This window comes from Delphinus delphis, chromosome 16 (genome assembly GCF_949987515.2).
Source record: "Delphinus delphis chromosome 16, mDelDel1.2, whole genome shotgun sequence".
Lineage (NCBI taxonomy): Eukaryota > Metazoa > Chordata > Mammalia > Artiodactyla > Delphinidae > Delphinus > Delphinus delphis.
Window position 1 is genome coordinate 31243120 of NC_082698.1, and position 6000 is coordinate 31249119.

Genomic DNA, 6000 nt, shown 5'->3' on the forward strand with positions numbered 1-6000 from the left:
GTATGGTATTTATTATTCTCTTTCTGACTTATTTCACTCTGTATGACAGTCTCTAGATCCATCCACCTCACTACAAATAACTACAAATAACTCAATTTCATTTCTTTTTATGGCTGAGCAATATTCCATTGTATATATGTGCCACATCTTCTTTATCCATTCATCTGTTGATGGACACCTAGGTTGCTTCCATCTCCTGGCTATTGTAAATAGAGCTGCAGTGAACATTGTGGTACATGACTCTTTTTGAATTATGGTTTTCTCAGGGTATATGCCCAGTAGTGGGATTGCTGGGTCATATGGTAGTTCTATTTTTAGCTGCTTAAGGAACCTCCATACTGTTCTCCATAGTGGCTGTATCAATTTACATTCCCACCAGCAGTGCAAGAGGGTTCCTTTTTTGCACACCCTCTCCAGCATTTATTGTTTGTAGATTTTTTGGTGATGGCCATTCTGAGTGGTGGAAATCACTACTTTTAACTGGTGGAACATTTTCCTCAATATTCTGGACACCTCAAACTTACACCAACCAACACTTGCCAAATGGCATCAAGCAGGGCATCAGGAGAAGGCATTGCCCCGCTTTGAGTACTAGCTCCACTTCATCACCACCCCGTGAGACAGTGTCCAAGATGCCGCAGGGACACATGGTCACATGCTTCTCCCATACCCAGGTGCCATCTTGGGGGTGTGACATTTCCTGGAGTTTTCCAAGCAGAAACTGAGATACCTAATGGGGCAATTTAAATTCTTGGATTGAACCAAAATGGCCAGATGGGACTAAACTTTAGTGCTTTCCCCACATTCCAGCAAGAAGAAAGAAAATCAGCTTTTCTCTGGACAAAATAACAAAGCTCCCATTTTCTCTTTACACATAAGGTAGGGTAAGTGATCTTGCAACCTAACACATGAGCTTATAAACAATCTGCATATGCCTTTGTATATGTATATGCCTCCATAGATGGAGAACTCAGAAGTACAGGCCAGCGGTGGGCAGCACCTGGCATGGTCTGGGATTCTGGTGGCAGAGAAGAAATACCAGCTTCTTGGAGGCAAATCCTGACATATGCATATGGGAAATGCTGCAGAATGAAACCCATCAGTGGTGCCATTGACAAGCCGGTTTGCCGGGGAACTACTGACATCATTCAGTGAGCTGGCCAGATGCAGCGGGGCTTCATTCCCAGATTCTGCTCCCCCATGCATGGAAGTTCTAGTTGTCACCATTTGGTGTCACTATTTTCTATCTTAAAATGTCTCTAGGTTGTAAAGCAAAGTTCCTGTTGGAGAAAGTCTGGAGCATTTGACTGTGAATAAATTACTTTATTTAATTAAAAAAATATTCTTCCAGCAGTTTCTCAATCTTGGCAGCCCAGGAGGGTAAATGCGGAGCTCGTGAAAAAGCACACAGATGCCCAGCCCCACCTCCACCTTCTCAGACTGGGGTTCCATTGGTCTGGGATGGAGCCTGGTCCCTGATTTTTTTTTTTTTTTTTTTTTTTTTTGCGGTACGCGGGCCTCTCACTGTTGTGGCCTCTCCCGTTGCGGAGCACAGGCTCCGGACGTGCAGGCTCAGCGGCCATGGCTCACGGGCCCAGCCGCTCCGCGGCATGTGGGATCTTCCCGGACCGGGGCAAGAACCCACGTCCCCTGCATCGGCAGGCGGACTCTCAACCACCGCGCCACCAGGGAAGCCCGGTCCCTGATATTTTTAAAGCTCACATAGTTCTATTGTGTAGCCAGAGTTGTGAACCAATGTCCTAAGTAGAGAACCAATATTTATGTAACAATGTATGCATGTAACATGCAAACAGTGGTTTTTGGTTTTGGCTTTTACCAATTGTTATGGGCTCAATGTTTGTCTCCCTGAAATTCACTCCTTCATTTTCTGCTTTGTAATTTTCTTCCCTTTGTGCAGAAAAAGGGCAGCATCCTCTTTATCTACAAAGGCCAGCGTAGGGTTACACCATTCATTTATATGACCAACGGATGTTGGAAATCAGCATGGTGTAATACAGGTCCCTCCTCATACAGAGCTTTTGGGGTTCCAGCTGTCAGCATAAACTGGGCAAAGGAAGCCACTGGAGGCAGCAGTACTGTGGAAAGAGGCTGGCCCTGGCTTTGAGTCTGGCTTTGCCATTTAGCAGCTGTGTGGCTTTGGGCAAGAAACTTAACCTCTTTGAGCCAGTCTTCTCATACATAAGAATGCATAATAAGCATCCAGTTTATCATGAAAATTAAAGGTGTTACTTGCACTCACGGGTACTTACTGAATGTCTGTTTAACATGACAGGTAGGGGCTGCTCTGGCCTCATGGTCCTCCAGCTCTGGGGCTGTGCAATAGTGTGGGGTTTGGAACCCAGTCTAGGTTCCATCATTTACACCTGATGACAGGTAAATGACTGAAATCCTCCATGTGTACATTTAAATTATAGCTATTGCCCTTCTGCAAATTGCTTTCCACGAGGATGTACTAATTTACACTCAGATTATATACCATTTTCTCAAACTCTTAACACAGTGCATTATCAAATATTATTATTTGGGATCTTTGACAATCTGACATGTGGAAAAAGGTATCTCAGTGGAGTTTGCATTTGCATTTTCTTTAATATAAGTGAGTTTATGCCTCTTTTCCCCTATTTCTATAAATCACCCATCTATATCTTTGTCTTTTTCTGTTGGGTGTGTTGGCTTTTTCTTACCGATTTGTGGGATTTGTTTGCATATTACAAAATTAGCCCTTTTCCTGCATATAGATCGCAAATACTTGCCCCAGATTGCCTACTGACTTTCGATTTGGTTAATGGTGATGTTTTTCAAACATATAGATTTTTTAATATAGTCAATATCTCAATCTTATCTTTTACGACTTCTATGTTTTGTGTCATATTTAGAAAGCCCTCTCCCACACTGAGATTCTAAAATGGGGGAAAAAATCCCATCTTCTCTTTTAGTTTTCTTACAGCCTTATTTTCATGTTTACATCTTTAATCTGCTTGGAGTTTATTTTTGTGTACAAACTGAGGTATTGGATCCAAGTTTCTTCTCCTCCAATAAGCTTTTGAGTTGTCCTAGATCCTTTTATTAAATAATCCGTATTTTCTCCACTGATTCGAAACCTACTTAGGTTTTGAAAGAAGGTCAGTAACTTCTCCATTTGGCAGCAGGAGGATGTCCAAGCTGTAGAACTTTAGACTAGGCTCTTAGCTCTTTCTGAATTGTGTCTCTTGTCATTTGGAAAAAGAAGAAATAAACATGCATTTATCTGAAAATTTAGTTCAACAAATAGCTGTGTGGGAGAGTGGAAAGAACATGGGCTCAGAAAACCTGACTTCACTTCTCCTGTTGAGTAATTGTGGGCAAGTCACTTAACTGCTCTGTGCCTCAGTTTTCTCCTCTGTAAAACAGAACTAATAATAGCATCTATGTCATACTATATTGTGAAGTTCAAGAGCATTAATAAATGTGAAAGAGCTTTATAAATTATAAAGGGCAATAGGCATATTAGTTGTTCTTTGAATTTTTACAAGTTGGTACAGCATTACCAGTTGACTTAAGCAACAAAATTCTAGATTTTTAAATTTATCAATTTTCTTGAAATCCTTCCAACTTCTTTGGAGATGGTTAACTTCTTTCTCTTTGCTGGTGAGCATTCTGCGTTTGCTAATTTTTGTTTATTTTTGTGTTTTCTGACAGCGTCTGAGTTGGGGAGGTAGTGAGAGGAAGAGAAGGGAAGATTAGAAAGTTAGAATCATCCATTCGGTTTTGAGGGAGAGGGAAGTGAATCTGCATGGGGGAAGGAGAGAGATTTGCTGGAAGGATGGAAAACACGGAGAATCATAGGGAGAGTGAATGAGCTTATCTGCAATCTTATAATTATTTCCTAGAAAATTTTAAAATTTGCTGTTTCATAATTTAATTTACAGGAGGGCAGTACAGCGTAGAGGCTAAGAGTAGGATAGTACAGTGGTTGAATCAAAGTCCCTCTTCTTTTTGCAGGCCCAGTTTTCTCATCTTCAAAGCAATGATATTCGTATATGCATTCTTCATACTTGTGTGAGACTAGATCAGGGATTGGAGTGGGCAGTTGAAGAAAAAGTGTAAATTTCATAATGGTGGTCCTTGTAAAATGCAGCAGAGTCTGTCTGCAACTGATCTGGCTGGAGGCAGGTGCAACTGGAGTCCAGGCAATCAGCCTTCCTCATCCCGCAGATGAATGCCTCTCCCCACGTTGAAGCTAGCAGAAGTGTGGACAGAGGAAGGTGCCACTGATATCCCACCAAGTTTGCAAGAAAGGACATGGGATGATGACTCCATCACCACAGGGGGAAGATAGAGTGTTCAGGAGGAAAATGGGTGGGGCCACTGGATGGGGATTTAAAAGAGGGGCATCCATGAGACTAGCAGAAGAAGGACCAGGAGAGAATGAAACCACCATTCGAGTTGCAGCTATGGGACACTTAATGAAGAAAAAATGTAACTGTGATTTAATTTGTTGGAACCAGAGAAATTGTTCAGGATTCCTTCAGCTGTAAACTCGGCTTTATCGGCCATTCTGTTAATCTGTTACATGATGGCTAAGGTTGATCGTGGCTGTCAATACTCAGAGCCCTTCCACATACATTACTACAAATGCTTCTAGCCCCAGGGGAAAGATGGCTTCAAAATTCCTTTTCCATGTGTAGCACATTTTGAGCATATTTTATCAAGTTCTAAAAATTTGAAAACAGGTCATCCAAAACACCCTGTTCATCAGTTGTCCCAGATGTCATAACAAATTACAATATTTTCTCTGTGTCAGTTATTGTGAATAAGTGAATTCTCAGGAAGTATATTGGAAACCACCAAAAGATGTTTGCACTTTTTTGTAAGGTCACATTATTACATTTTCAATGTAAATTTGCTGGTTAATTCTATACCAGCCTGGAGAAATGTGCATGTGTCTATGCGTGTGTCACTCTCATTAATAAAATCCCACCAGCAGGCCCAGCTTCATGGGCATGTGGCCTGTGCAGTCATGTAGGGTCCCAACTTTCAGAAAAACCACACAGTGGTTCAGTGCTCTGCTATCACCATCTTGAAATCCTTAATTCTTTAACAAGAGGCCTCACATTTCCATGTTCTGCTGGATCCCAGAAAATATATAGCCAGTTCTGCTCACTATGAAATACTGGACTTTGTTCAAAAGGGCAAACAGGTGTTTTTAAAAAATGTTTAATTTGCTAGTTATCATATTTAGTTTTTTAAATGCCTACTGTTCAGGTACATATAAAATTACGCGCTAATGCTCACAGGGAAAAATGCTTCATTATGACAATGTATATATATATATAGGGTATGAATCTGGAATAAACAGAAATAAATAAAAGGTTTTGAAAGGAAAAAAACTGTAGCTGAATTAATTTCTTTGGTTCAGGAGGATTAATTCTAACCATGTCATCTCCTATCATTAGAGGAAGTGAGAGAGAAATAAAGAGACTGAACAGAGAAGAGCAGTCAAGGGTGTAGAAAAGAAATAGGGAGGAATTGAGGGTGGGAGAGTGAAATGAATCAAGTACTGAGCCCAAGAGTCTTCTTTCCATGGAAAAAAGCATTTTGCATGTTCACCCCTTCTGACTGATATGCGCATTATCTGATGATATTTTTGACAACAGGGAGACAGATTGTGTGCTCTCTTCACTGTGTGGTTTTTAAACTTTTCTGTGTCTGGCTTGCTTCAAAGCAGACTAGAAACCTCATCTTGGCGATCTCCTTGGGTGACTGGACTCGAAGTAAAACCAAGCTGTACAGGTGGCTTTGATCTCTTAACTCTCCCTGTGCTTGGAGGTACTTTACTGTTTTTCCTGAACCTGAAATAATAAAGTTTACAAGTAAGGTAACCGTTTTTCGCATACTGCGCAAATACATATCTTTACCCCTGAATTTTCAGCATTGCTATTTTAGTTTTGCAGCCCCAGTCATTTCTTTCATCAGTTATTTTAAAGCGGATATGTGTTC